At 38.2% G+C, this 15913-nt stretch overlaps 1 long non-coding RNA gene and 1 pseudogene across 1 annotated transcript; one reads left to right on the forward strand and one right to left on the reverse strand.

The window, feature by feature from the left end:
• Window positions 1-11923: 11923 nt before the first annotated feature.
• LOC130559349 (uncharacterized) lies at window positions 11924-13143 on the reverse strand (annotated as a pseudogene).
• A 1714-nt stretch (window positions 13144-14857) lies between these two features.
• On the forward strand, window positions 14858-15697 carry LOC130558733 (uncharacterized). The gene is made up of 3 exons (XR_008963485.1): window positions 14858-14883; window positions 14968-15080; window positions 15196-15697. It is a non-coding gene; the product is annotated as an uncharacterized LOC130558733 (long non-coding RNA).
• Window positions 15698-15913: the final 216 nt, after the last annotated feature.

The following is a 15913-nucleotide window of genomic DNA, read 5'->3' on the forward strand; positions in this document are numbered from 1 at the left end:
TGCACACTAGAAAACATGAAGGATCCAACTCCATTCATAATAAAGATTTACAAAGAAAAGAGGCTTTATGGAATAGAAAATGGGTAGTTTACCAAGTAAAATAAACCTACTTACTGTTGGGAAAAATGTGTATGTGGATTGCCTATATAAATATGTAGCACAGTTTCCTTACTTTATAAAAAGCACCCATTAAAGGTGTGTTGGCTTTTTAATCAAAGTTCATTCCTGCTGAATAGCATGAGAAAGATATTTCATACTGCTGTGGCAAATACATAAGTCTTCTTTTTTTTCTTCGTTTTAGTTGAACCACTTTGGCTAAATAAATGTACCCTCTTTGTTTTGGCAGGGCACACCAGCAGCACTGTAATGGTTTCTAATTCCACACAATAAACGACAATTAACTTGATCACTTGTGTGGTGTGTCTTGGAGATTAGTGTGGTGAATCGCAACAACAAGCGATTAGGTTGACAGAAAGACAGGAAGACAGAGGTAATAAGAATTTCCATGGAAGGAACTGATGCACAGGGAGTGTGTAGTCTCGTGCAATAAGCACTGTTGGAAGACAAGTCTGAAACTCCATCACGTAGCTTGGGAATCGGCTGTTTTGCAAAAAAAGGTGGTTTTCCTTTCTTCAAGGAAAATGTTTGTCGGTCATGACCAAAGAGATTTCCAACGTATTATTACTACACAGTTATGTCATTACAAATAGGAATGCCAGACATGATAACACTGTGTTGAAATAAACTGTTACTTTAATGGCAGTCAGGGGTCATTATTTGGAAGCTTGACATTTTTTGCTATATACTCGTAGACCATATTGTTGGTATCTTTATTAAATATGAGCAAAGAAGGCTGTGAAATGTATCTGCATTGTTTCTTCTTTTATTCCAAAAAATCTACAAAATTCCAACATTTCAAAATGTTTTCTCTAATACACCCTGGCCACAATTATTGATACCCTTGTATTAAAAACTTTCTGCAACCTCCATTTGCATGAAAAACAGCACCGAGGTTTGAGAATACATGGAAAGTCATCCGAGTCCTTTCCTCCATACAGAATTTCTCCAGATCCTTCACTCTAAAAAATAATGCATGGCATCTGTTGGCACAACTTAATTTAATGAATTGGTGCAAGTCAAAAATCAAAATGAAACTCTATTTTTATGAGTTGTGCTGACTTAATAATGTTGATAATTACTTAAGCTTAATATTGTGTGTAATTTTAACCTAAAAAATTGTGTTTGTGTTTACGACAATATTTAAGTTGCAGTAACTCAAAGTAATTGGCTAGATAACTTGTATAACCATGTAACATACGTAAACAAGTTCAAACTCTATGTGTCAAGTGTTTGAAAAGTGTAAAATAAATGTGTTCATGTTCAATCATTTAACTTAATCTATTACAGTTGAGGGTACATGACTGATGCTTGTTGTATCAAAGTATAGCATTGCTGAGGATCTCCATTTCCCATCATGCTTGGCATGGTACATGGATATTGAGAGGTAATGTAGAAATACAGAGTTATTTTATGGATTTTTATCAAGATGAGAACAGCATGAGACTTAATAATGTTTAATATTTGTTCTCTTGGCATTTAAAAGGTTTTTGCATCGCTGCCGGCAGTTTGTTTGTATCAGTGCACTTACACTTCGCTCTAATATTAGTGTATTTTTTTTACTTATCATTGTCGTTGCTAACTTATCCTGATATCTCAATAACCCTGTTCTGTTATTTACTTGAAGATTCTAAACCAAAATTAATAGTTAACTTAACGCCGTTAGCATAGCAATAGCATGTTAGCTTGCTTTCTGTTTACACTGTGGAATATCATCTTGCCTCTGGTTTGTCTTGTGTGCTAACTGTTTCTCTTTTTAAGCTAGTATACTATGATTCATCAAGCAACCTTGGTAAGTTGGAATTGCACTTCAAACCCGGTGAGTTATGGCTTCTATTCCTATTATTGTTACTTGCACCTCGTGTCATATGTTTAGCTTAGCCTTCTCTGTCAGAGGGTTTTATATGCAATAAATGCAGGGAAATAGTTAGGCTGACAGAGAAGATCTTAGAATTAGAGTCTCGCATCCAATCTTTATCTGAGGATAGTAAGAGTGTAACGACCATAGAAAACACTTTGGATGCGAGCAACATTAGCGCACACAGCTCAGTTCCGGTTGAAAATCCCCCGCAGCTGGGAAACTTCGTGACTGTGAGACGGCGTAGTCTCAGGACAAAACATCACTCTACCGTTCCGATTACAGTCTCGAACAGGTTTTCCCCACTCAGTGACGCACCGACTGAGAAACCTGCTGAAAGTGCCCTAGTTATCAGTGATTCTATTGTTCGGAACGTTAACATAGAGGCACCAGCCACCAAAGTCAAATGTTTACCGGGAGCCAGAGTGCCTGACCTCAAGTCAAATTTAAATGTGGTTAAGGCTAAACTGGCTAAGGCTAATCGTAAATTCAGTAATATTGTTATTCACGTCCTGTCTAGAAATATGGCACAAAGTCTTAATAATGCTAATGCTAAAGCTTGACTCGCTGGGGCCCAGGTCATGGAGCAGACAGAATGGCTTAACCAACTGTCTGCTTGCCGTCTCACAACACAGAATACACATAATGTACAACATGTAATAATCCCTTCTCCCAAACATCATAAAATAGAGACTGTATCTGTCCCCCGGATTAGCAAACATAGAATAATGCGTAAACCTCTTGAAAGTAATTTAATAAACGTTAAACAAATTAAACATGAACAAAATACAGATAATTAACTGTTACGACTTGGATTGCTAAATATTAGATCTCTCTCTAATAAAGCACTTTATGTTAACGATATGATAACAGATCATAAAATAGACAAGCTCTGTTTGACAGAAACATGGCTAAAACCAGATGATTATATTGCTTTAAATGAATCTGTCCCCCAAGATTATTATTATAAACACGAGCCTCGTCTAAAAGGCAGAGGGGGAGGTGTCGCAGCACTTTACAATAACTCTTTTAGCATTTCCCAGAAGTCTAACTCTAAATACAATTCTTTTGAAGACATGGTACTTCATGTTTCAACACCTAATACTAAGGATAAAACATTTTTCAAATTTATACTAGCTATTGTATATAGGCCTCCAGGGCACCACACAGATTTTATTAAAGTATTTGGTGGGTTCTTATCAGAACTAGTACTGGCCGCAGATAGATTCCTTGTCGTTGGTGACTTTAACATCCATGTAGATGTAACCGGGTGAAAGTAAAATAGCCCACAAGCTGTATAGTTGCCCTCTTTTAATCCCCTGTGCATTGTTGGACTTTAAAGGCAGTCCTGCATGCTCAAAAATTTGCACAGAGACGTTCTCCAAAATTAAACAGAAGTTTTATTATCAGATGTAAAAAGGTAACAAAGCTTTGGGTTGTCAGACAATCTCCTCACTCCACCACAAGCCAACAACCCAAAATATTCAAAAACACCCATATTTATAAAGTATGTGACGTCGCTCGTATCTTCTGACTCCTCCTCTGCTTTTTTCTCCCTTTCCACCAATCACCGTGAAGTCCTTTTTCTTAGTTCCTGTAAAATAACATTTCAAAACGTATATCCTGTGGTCAATCGCCAGTCCTGAGGAATGTTCTCCAGGACAGTTTCTTTTTGGGGAGCGGTCTCCTAGAAACAGTTCCCTGTGGCCGGACAACATACCAACATTCTTAACATTCTTTTAGTAAAAAGAAAACACTTAATGGAGATAATCACTTAAAGGAGCCGCCACACCTTTTCACATATTACCTTTACATGCATAGGGGATTAAAAGAGGGCAACTATACAGCTTGTGGGCTATTTTACTTTCACCCGGTTACATTAAATAAATTTACTAAATTCGTTAGATTAAAGAATGAAGTTTATGGACCTGAGAACGACGAATAGAGATTGACAGAGGAAAGAGAAACCAATTGAAAAACACAGAGAACTTGATGAAGCTCATTTGGTCATCATCTAAAAATTATTCAATTACTCTCGACTGCTCTCTATTAATTACCTGTTACTAATAAATGCAAAACTCATTTTTTAATGACAAGATGTGTCGATTTAATGCATCTGAAATATGTATCCCAGCATTATAAGATCATTTTATATAAACACGTGTAGTAAAAGGGATGCCAGTGATGCTATGCTATTTTGTCAAGTATTGTAGCTCATATTAACGGATTAATGCACAGGCTTGTCTAGGCTACAGCCTAGGGGCCCGACCTGTTTTGGAGGCCTCTGATTGGCAAGATTTTTATTTTAAATTTACTTCAGCGGGAACAAAAAATAGACCCTCATTGGCCCATGAGAAACAAAAAATAAACCGGTGATTGGATAGATGTGACATTTGGGTCACTGTTGTTGCTAGACGGCACAGCGGCAAAATGTCTGAAAGTACAATAGTGGAGCACAAAAATGGAAAATACAAAGGTTAAAAGAACAACGTGACTAAGATAGCAGCAGGAGGACTGGCAGCTGGCATGGGCTAACATCGGTGCTGCGGTTAAAACAACTGCAGCGGGATCCTTAGCTGTTGCAGCAGTTAGCTCATCATGTCATCGGTAATATTCAGGGAGTTATCCCACAATGACAGACATATTATACAGGTTGGTTTTAAATTATAGCTTTGTTTTATACACAGTTTATGTGCTGGCATAAAGTTGGTTTGACGTTGGACGTTAGATATTCGTGAATTTAGGGACCGTCTCTAAAGTTACATATACACATTAAAATACAAGTTTTAAAGCTCAGTAGCATTTAAAGGGAATGAGTTACAGCCACAAAACTAACTGTACAGTGTTCATGTGTGTGTCAGCTATAATGCACATCTTTTAGATTTTTGATATTTATTATAAGTTATTATAATATTTATTATTTATCAGGTGCGCACCTGGGTTTGTGTGACAGCTTTTACATTAGTGATTTTTCATGCAAACCCGTTCCGAACTAAACTGCAAGCATGAAAGGCACCTGAAAGATACCTAAGGGGGGCCTCACCCAAAGAGCAGCCTAAGCATCCCTGACCACCTTAATTCGCCCCTGCTTATACTCGAAATATGTCCTCTGTATGCACACCCGAGACAACTGGGGAAAAGATGCCTTGCTTTTAAGGGCACCTCAGTTGTTTCCTGATGGCACTGGTAATTAAACCTATCACCTTTGGATTACAAGCCCAACATTTTAACCATCAGTCCCTAGGACCATAGTGTGAATTCAGGATGATTTGAGACTGAATGCGAGAGAAGTATTATTACAAAAACAAATAAATGAAAATACAAAAAGGCTCAACTAGACTTTGAGATAAGCTTTTATTGAATTGAATGCCTGCTCTTATCATTAAGTGATCCACATAATGTGTGATTGGGCATCTGCACCTGTGTAGTGTGTGGTGAGCAGTGAATTTATCACGTTGCATTTCTTCAATGTCACACTCTCTAAAACTGAAAGTATATTTAATATATTAGTATACAGTATATTCAATACAACAATTATTTGAAATGTATAAATAATCGTTTTTTGTAGTTTTCCTCTACAGTTTACTTTAACTGGCCCTAAGTGGACCTAAACAAAAACTCTTCAAAACGAAACGAATTAGATGACGCTGTAAAGTGTAGAAATAAGTTTATTATATTGGAGAGTATGGTGTCTTTTGCCTCGTTTTTTCCATTTCTTATGCTCAGCTTAAGCTTAAATCATTTTTTCTGTACTCTTTTTACCTTAAAAAACAAATTGCAAGATGTAAGTGTGTCGTGGATGTAGTTTAATCGAACAATTACTGAAAAAATGGGGAAAAAATCTTAATGATTACATTTTTTTCATTCATTATGAAAATGATCAAAATGGAAAAAAAGCCATCACATACAGTAAACTACAGCATGATGTATAGAGAAACCCATGTTTGCACACAAATAGAGAGTACTTTGATAGACTACAGAATACCATTGTACACATAAACTAGCATACGTGTAAAAAAACTAAATTACGCATAAGAGCTGTCTCTCTCTCCTTCTTACTGCTGTACTATGCTAACCAACCTCTCAGCAACGATGCAAAATAGGGCCTAAAAGAATCAATCTTCCAGTGTCATGGAACACTGCCCTTAAATTAGATGTCTCTCATTTCATGTTCTCTTCAATGAGTTTTGACAAGCCGGCAATGTGCACAGGGGGACCACGCTGTGTTGAATGATATAGACCTAGTCTTTAAAATGCATCATCACTAAATAGTCGTGTTAGTCTTCTCTTCTAAAGACTCTCGTCTCTGTTGGTAAAAGTGCAGCAGCTCTGTGGAATAAACGATTCTGAAAACAATTTTCGAAACCACACTGTGATGGGACTTTGTTCTTACTCACGTGTCTGTGGTCATTTCTTGCAGATATGAGCATGGCAGATGATCAGAAGTCCACACGCTCAAAGCTGCGGGGAGTCAAAAGGCCAGGCAGCGCTTGGTATGGGTGAGTGATTCAGATTCGTACTCCCAGACCTTTCAGTGTTTGTAAAGTCTCTTTGGTAATGTTACATGTACACTATCACTCATGCTTGGCAAGACGTAAGCCCACAAATCCCAACATTATCACATGGCTATCATTTGGTCTTAGATCATAAAGCTCGGCCCTTTAGGTGTTAAAAAATGGTAATTTTCGGATATTTTAGATATTTTGGTCTAGTAGAATATAAACATTTAGTATTTTTATGTTTACTTTTGGCTTGTCTCCGTTTGCTGTTTTTTTCTATGAAGATCTGGCGACCCTCTCAATTAAGCAAAGGGGCTCATGAGAGTGGCTAGTTCCGTGTCAAAATGTGCGAAAGTAAAGACTTCTTTTACTGTCATTTTCTTGCACTTCACAAAAACAGATGAAGACATCTCCTATGGGCATCATTAGACATCATTAACAACTATTTGTTGAGTTCGGTTCCATACTGCGTCGGGTTTTGGTAAATGCGGTTGTCACTACCTGCATTTTTCGGGAGTAAATTCGGTAGTACAATGCGGTTGTCACTCCCGTAAATTAGTGAACTGTGTTTGTACAGAACATGATTAAGCACTAAAAGGTGAAGTGACAACCAAATTTATCTGCACTGTGTACGTGGCCTACATATGGAATCTGAAGAGGAAAAATATTAATTTGGTAATCATTGCTTTATTTGCTATTGCTGCACCGAGGCTCTGGAATCCCCTACCGGTTTATGTTAGATCTGCGGTAACAATGCATGAGTTTAGGTCAAAACTAAAGACCCACCTTTTTTCTCTGGCTTATAATTGTAATTATGTGTGCTATGTTGGTTTTCTCTGTGCTGTAATTTACTTTAGGAAATTTTATCATGTTGTTCGTAGAATGAATTTGGATTTTAATTGTTTTATTGGGTTGATGTTTTACTCGATGTATTTATTGAGGTAGTCATACAAAATGTATCAGGTGAGTTGAATAAACCCCATATGGGAGTAAGTGCATATGCAGGGTCTTCTGGAGATTGTAATGTCCAGAATCAATTTACAGTATGCTGTTTTAATAAAAAAAGGTGCTCATGGAATTATTGTTAATTTTATTTAGAGGGCTTCACATTACATATACACACAAAATTAGTATTTAAGGAATATTATTAAATCATAAGGCAAAGGCACTGTCAACCTAAGGCTTGAAACGTTTGTTTTTGTGGAATACAAAAGAAGATATTTTGAGAAATGTCTCAGTGGTTTTGTGTTTATACAATGGAAGTCAGTGGGGCTAATGTTGTTTGATTATCAACATTCTTCAAAAATCTTTTTTTTGTGTGTTCTGCAGAAGAAAGAAAGTCATACATGACATATGAAAATAATACAACATGCAAAGCATAACCCTTTTCTTGTAAATGCTGTATAAAGTATAATGGCAGGTGAGTTTGAGTAAACACAATTCACACAAGTACATATTGATTCAGAGCCTATTTGAGCCCCATGGCTCTTTTCATGCACACAGTACTGAATTGTGGGAGACGAGTGGAATGTGTCATCTTGCAATAAAATATGAGCCGGAAAGAGGCAACAGATGCCTTGTTCAGGAATGTGTGCCCAAACCCTGAGTAGTCCCCCCTTAACTGAGAGATACCAGCAGAGGGTGAGGTGGTGGGATGGAGGAGGGATCCTGAAAAACTGTCACGGGACTAGTGTTGCACACCGGTACTAGAAAAGAACCGCAATACCCTTCTGTTAAAACGATACCAATTTCTAATTTATTTAATAATAATGGGTACTAATACTTCTACAGCATTTATTCATCTTNTAAGTAAAACTTTAAGATTCTAAAGCAGCCCCCCCGGTCAGGCAGATAGTGCAAAAACAGTATGCAAACGGTGGCGAGGAACCCAAAACTCTAATCGAGAAAAAAAACCTCAGGAGAACCCAGGCCCAACCAGGGGATTCCAGTTCCCCTCTGGCAAAAGCTGCTGCCTCTGCACAAGCTCCAGAGAACTTGCACAACAAGGCTAAATAAAATAAATAAACTTAATAATAAAATAAATTATAGTTTAAGATTATCATTAATAATCTAATAGCATTTGAAATTTTGTGGTGAAGACATGTCAAGAGACCGCGTCCTTCTTTATCCAGCTCTATCATCTCAGCTCTTGTCAGGTCCCCACTTCCCATTCTCCGCTCTACCATCAGGTCAGGCCATGAACTGCATCCTGCTCGCTGTGGTAACCTTGGAACAATGAGACAAGACTGGCTGAGAGTAGAGTACTGTTCTGTACTCTTTGATGCAACAAGTACATCAGTTGTGTTTTTGGTTCCGGTTGATCTAACTAATGCAGCCTAAACCCTCTGAAGATTTATATTATGGAAGAGTAGTGTATGCAAGATTAAAAAGATGCGTCTTTAGTCTAGATTTAAACTGACAGAGTGTGTCTGCCTCCCGGACAGTGCAGGGAAGACTATTCCAAAGTTTAGGCGCTAGATAGGAAAAGGATCTACCACCTGCACTTGATTTTGAAATTCTAGGTATTACCAACTGACAGGACGCCTGAGAGCGTAATGCACGTGAAGGACTGTAATACAAAAGGAGTTCATTCAAGTACTGAGGAGCTAAACCATGTAAGGCTTTATAGGTAATAAGCAAGATTTTAAAGTTAACGCGATGCTTTATAGGTAACCAGTGCAAGGTTGACAGAACCGGGCTAATATGTTCATACTTTTTTGTACGTGTAAGAACTCGAGCTGCCGCGTTTTGGACCAATTGGAGTTTTTGTAATAAGCCTGCAGGGCAACCACCTAACAGTGCATTACAGTAATCTAGTCTTGATGTCATGAATGCATGAATTAACTTCTCTGCATCTGAATTGACAGCATATGACGTAGTTTAGATATATTCTTAAAATGGAAAAACGCAATTTTACAGGTGTTGGCGACGTGGCTCTCAAATGACAGATTACTATCGAATAGAACGCCAAGATTCTTTGCTGACGACGAGGGTTTTATGGAACATCCGTCAATAGTTAAACAGTATTCTTGGTTGTTACTTATAGCAGTTTTCGGTCCAATAAGTAACACTTCCGTTTTGTCCGAGTTCAGTAATAAAAAGTTGTTACTCATCCAGTTTTTTATATCGACTATGCATTCCATTATTCGATGGAACTGCTGTGTTTCATGAGGCTTCGAGGAAATATAAAGTTGAGTATCATCAGCATAACAGTGAAAGCTAACTCCGTGTCGCTTTATTATATCTCCTAGAGGTAGCATGTATAATGCGAAGAGCAGAGGCCCTAAGACTGAGCCCTGTGGTACACCGTACTGGACTTGCGATTTGCGTGACACCTCATTGTTTATTGCTACAAATTGAAAACGGTCGGATAAATAAGATTTAAACCATTTCAAAGCTATTCCCTTAATGCCGACATAATTTTCGAGTCTATGTAGGAGTGTGCTGTGGTCAATGGTATCGAATGCAGCACTAAGGTCTAGCAGCACCAATAACGAGATACAACCTCGGTCAGACGCCAATAGCAGATCATTTGTAACTCTGATCAAAGCAGTCTCTGTACTGTGACATGCTCTAAATCCAGACTGGAATTCTTCATTGATGTCATTCCTTTGGAGGAAGGAGCATAATTGAGTTGAAACTACTTTTTCCAGAACTTTAGATATGAAAGGTAGATTCGATATAGGCCTGTAGTTCCTTAGTTCTCTAGGGTCGAGTTGGGGTTTTTTGACAAGGGGCCTTATAACAGCCACCTTATATGCTTTAGGCACATGTCCTAATGTCAGAGATGAGTTAATAATACCAAGAAGAGGATCTATAATTTCTGGGAGCATCTCTTTCAGTAGATTTGTAGGTATAGGGTCTAGTATGCATGTTGTTGATTTAGATGATCTAATAATTTTAGACAGCTCATCTTGATCTACGGTATAAAATAATTGCATTTTCTCCTTAAGGGCGCTGTAGTTAGTTTGTTCAGCGGGTTTCACTTCTGATTGCATTGTTATAATTTTTTCTCTAATATCTTGGATTTTATATGTGAAGTAGTTCATAAATTCATCACTGCTATGCTGATATACAGGATCAGAAGTCACTGACGATTTATTTTTTGTTAATTTAGCCACCGTGTTAAATAAAAACCTAGGGTTGTGCTGGTTTTCTTCTATTAGTGATGAAAAGTAGGCGGATCTAGAAGTTATTAGGGCTTTCCTGTATTTTCGAATACTATCCTTCCATGCTGTACGAAATACCTCTAATTTAGTTTTCTTAAAGTTGCGCTCCATTTTTCGGGCCGCTTTCTTTAGAGCCTGAGTGTGTTCATTATACCACGGTGTGGGGCTGCCATTTTTAATCTTCTTTAAACGTAGTGGAGCAACTTTGTCTAGCGTTACCGAGAAGGTGGAATTAAAATTTTCAGTGGTAATGTCAAGATCTTCAACGTTATTTCTCATGATTTGAGACAATTCGGGCAGTTATCGAGAAACGCATCTTTGGTAGTTGAAGTTATTGTTCTACCATATTTGTAACAATGAGTTTTATTTGCAGCCGTAGGCCAGTGAAGCAAACATAATACCAGATAATGATCCGAAATGTCTTCACTCTGCTGAAGGATTTTAACGTCGTCCACATTTATACCGTAAGACAGTATTAAATCTAAAGTATGATTACGAAGGTGAGTGGGTCCTGACACATGTTGACTAATGCCCATGGAGTTAAGAGTGTCTTTGAAAGCCATTCCTAAGGCATCTGTAACGTTATCTACGTGGATGTTAAAGTCACCAACGACAAGGAGTCTATCTGCGGCCAGTACTAGTTCTGATAAGAACCCACCAAATTCTTTAATAAAATCTGTGTGGTGCCCTGGAGGCCTATATACAATAGCTAGAATCAATTTAAAAAGGTTTTATCTTTAGTATTAGGTGTTGAAACATGAAGAACCATGACTTCAAAAGAATTATATTTAGAGTTCGACTTCTGGGAAATGCTAAGAGAGTTATTGTAAAGTGCTGCGACACCTCCCCCTCTGCCTTTTAGACGAGGCTCGTGTTTATAATAATAATCTTGGGGGACAGATTCATTTAAAGCAATATAATCATCTGGTTTTAGCCATGTTTCTGTCAAACAGAGCATGTCTATTTTATGATCTGTTATCATATCGTTAACAAAAAGTGCTTTATTAGAGAGAGATCTAATATTTAGCAATCCGAGTCGTAACAGTTGATTATCTGTATTTTGTTCATGTTTAGTTTGTTTAACGTTTATTAAATTACTTTCAAGAGGTTTACGCATTATTTTATGTTTGCTAATCCGGGGGACAGACACAGTCTCTATTTTGTGATGTTTGGGAGAACGGATTACTACATGTTGTACATTTTGTGTATTCTGCGACGTGAGACGGCAAGCAGACAGTTGGTTAAGCCATACTGTCTGCTCCCTGACCTGGGCCCCAGCGAGTCAAGTTTTAGCATTAGCATTAAGACTTTTTGCCATATTTCTAGACAGGATGGAAGTCCCAGCCCAGGAGGGATGGAGAACATCTCGTTTCAACAGGTCAGGTCTGCCCTCAAAACTCTTCCAGTTATTTATAAAAACTATATCATTCTGCAGGCACCACTCAGACAACCAGCCATTTAGTGATGATAATCTGCTATAAATCTCATCACCACATAAGCAGTGAGGGGGCCAGAGAATATTACAGTGTCTGACATCATGCTTGCGAGCTCACACACCTCTTTAATGTTATCTTTTGTGATCTCCGATTGACGGAGTCGAACATCATTTGTGCCGACGTGAATGACAATCTTACTGAATTTACGATTAGCCTTAGCCAGCACATTTAAATTTGACTTGATGTCAGGCGCTCTGGCTCCCGGTAAACATTTGACTATGGTGGCTGGTGCCTCTATGTTAACGTTCCGAACAATAGAATCACCGATAACTAGGGCACTTTCAGCAGGTTTCTCAGTCGGTGCGTCACTGAGCGGGGCAAACCTGTTCGAGACTGTAATCGGAACGGTCGAGTGATGTTTTGTCCTGCGACTACGCCGTCTCACAGTCACGAAGTTTCCCAGCTGCGGAGGATTTTCAACCGGAACCGAGCTGTGTGCGCTAATGTTGCTCGCATCCAAAGTGTTTTCTATCGTCGTTAAACTCTTACTATCCTCAGATAAAGATTGGATGCGAGACTCTAATTCTAAGATCTTCTCTGTCAGCCTAACTATTTCCCTGCATTTATCGCATATAAAGCCCTCGCAGCTGACAGAGAAGGCTAAGCTAAACATATGACATGAGGTGCAAGTAACAATAATAGGAATAGAAGCCATAACTCACCGGATTTGAAGTGCAATTCCAACTTACCAAGGTTGCTCGATGGATCGTAGTATACTCGCTTAAAAAGAGAAACAGTTAGCACACAAGACAAACCAGAGGCAAGATGATATTCACAGTGTGAACAGAAAGCAAGCTAACACGCTATTGCTATGCTAACGGCGTTAAGTTAACTATCACATTTGGTTTAGACTCTTCCAAGTAAATAACAGGAACAGGGTTATTGAGATATCAGGATAAGTTAGCAACGACAATAATAATTAACGATAATAAAATACACTAATATTAGAGCGAAGTGGGAAGCGCACTGATACAAACAAGCTGCCGGCAGCGATGCAGGAAACAGGAAACAGGAACCAGTCCACTACCGTTGTTTAAATACCACCCACCAAATTGTGTACATTAAAGAAAAACCCAACTAAAAAAAGGAAACCCCACTCCTGGTACCAAAATATGTGGCCGGGTTTATTATTACTTGTTAATCAAGACAAAACACTGACTACACATTAACTGGGGTTCTTTTATTCCCGACTACACCCGAAAGGGATGCAGCATTAAAGAAAAACTAAGTCAGGCTTAGGAGAAACAATGCCACATTTTGGACATGAGAAATTCAGCATCAGTCAATTGGTAAACAAAGTATTAAGTAAAAGAAAAACAAAACAAAACAACAACAAAAACCAAGTCTGCCTGTTCAGTGGCTCAATAACAATAGTTATGTTTAACCACCCCAAATAAACAACGGTAGTGACTATAGAGAAAAGGAAAACAGAAAAATACACATCATGGAACAATCCACGTTAACAACTGCAAGACATATAAGCACATGCAGCACATCTGCAGCACTTAAAACCATACTATACTATTGCTGCTTACATACATCAGGTCAAAAGCATTCACAAATACACATTGAACACAGTTCAATTCCGTTAGAAACAAAAAACAGATATATAAAACAAAACAAAGAAACATATCTCCAACTCACATTGCGGCAGTCTCTCAAACCCGAGTGCTCACGTGGACCGCAGCTCACGTGCGAGTAAACGTGCTTCACCTCTCCCCTCTAATACAATACGAGAGTGTAATTAAGTAACTTTTTGCAACTTTACATAAACACAGACGACATATGAGTTACATGACAGTGTATATTATAACCGTAAACTGAAATAAACACTCACGCTCTTAACTTCAGACGCCTCTGAAGAGCACACTTAATGTGAAGACATCCCCACGAACTAATGAGAAAGCTGAACGGACGTGCAAAATAAGCAACAATCCACCGACCAGACCTTAAGGCAAATCAATATACACTGATAAGTTGATATTTATCACTATTTTAACGTCTTTTGAACTCTATAAACGTATTTTCTCACCACATCGAGGCCCGTTCGCTTCCCAGCTTCTTACGCTCGCATAGGCGCTCTCTCTCTCACACACACGGAGATAATCACTTAAAGGAGCCGCCACACCTTTTCACATATTACCTTTACATGCTGTGGGAATATTTTTCAGATAAAAGTATGATTTAAATATCAATATAATCAATAAGTGTTTTCTTTCATTAAATCATTAAGCTGTGTGATTTTGTCGTGTGCTTGCTATCTTACTCAGTAAAATAGTTACTGTGGCAAATGGGGGTTGGAGCCATAAATTATCTAGATCAACACACACACACACACAAAGAGTGTTTTTCACATAAAATGTTATGAATCAATCCACTGCATATGTTTTAAGTATAATCATGAGTTGTGATGTTCACGCACGCACGCACGCACGCACACACACACACACACACACACACACACACAAAGAGTGTTTTTCACATAAAAATGTTATGAATCAATCCACTGCATATGTTTTAAGTATAATCATGAGTTGGGTTGTGTTTTAATGAATCATAGGATTAAGAAACAACGCTACATAATTAAAAGTATTAGATGTGTGTGTGTGTGTGTGTGTGTGTGTGTGTGTGTGTGTGTGTGTGTGTGTGTGTGTGTGTGTGTGTGTGTGTGTGTGTGTGTGTGTGTGTGAGAGAGAGCGCCGATGCGAGCGTGAGAAGCTGGGAAGCGTACGGGCCTTGATTTGGTGAGAAAATACGTTTATAGAGTTCATAAGACATTAAAATAGTGATAAATGTCAACATATAAGTGTATATTGATTTGCCTTAAGGGTCTGGTCGGTGGATTGTTGAATATTTTGCACGTCCGTTCAGCTTTCTCATTAGTTCGTGTGAGATGTCTTCACAATAAGTGTGCTCTTCAGAGGCGTCTGAAGTTAGGAGCGTGAGTGTTTATTTCAGTTTACGGTTATAATATACACTGCCATGTAACTCATATGTAGTCTGTGTTCATGTAAAGTTGCAAAAAGTTACTTAATTACACTCTCGTATTGTATTAGAGGGGAGAGGTGAAGCATGTTTGAGCACGTGAGCTGCGGTCCACGTGGGCACTCGGGTTTGAGAGACTGCGCAATGTGAGTTGTGATGATATGTTTCTTTGTTTTGTTTTATATATCGTTTTTTTTTGTTTCTGACGGAATTGAACTGTGTTCAATGTGTATTTGTGAATGCTTTTGACCTGATATATGTAAGCAGCAATAGTATAGTATGGTTTTAAGTGCTACAGATGTGCTGCCTGTGCTTATATGTCTTGCAGTTGTTAACGTGGATTGTTCCATGATGTGTATTTTTCTGTTTTCCTTTTCTCTATAGTGACTACCGTTGTTTATTTGGGGTGGTTAAACATCACTATTGTTATTGAGCCACTGAACAGGCAGACTTGGTTTTTGTTGTTGTTTTGTTTTGTTTTGTTTTTCTTTTCCTTAATACTTTGTGTACCAATTGACTGATTCTGAATTTCCTCATGTCCATAATTGGGCATTGTTTCTCCTAAGCCTGACTTTGTTCATCTTTAATGCTGCATCCCTTTTGGGTGTAGTCGGGAATAAAAGAACCCCAGTTAATGTGTAGTCAGTGTTTTGTCTTGATTAACAAATAATTATAAACCCGGCCACATTAACAACACATAAACACGGATGAAAAAACAATTGTGATGTACAGTACTTTACAAGATTTAAATAGGTGAAGATTCAAATCGTTAACACAAAAATGCACATA

This window comes from Triplophysa rosa, linkage group LG9 (genome assembly GCF_024868665.1).
Source record: "Triplophysa rosa linkage group LG9, Trosa_1v2, whole genome shotgun sequence".
NCBI classification, from domain to species: Eukaryota; Metazoa; Chordata; class Actinopteri; order Cypriniformes; family Nemacheilidae; genus Triplophysa; species Triplophysa rosa.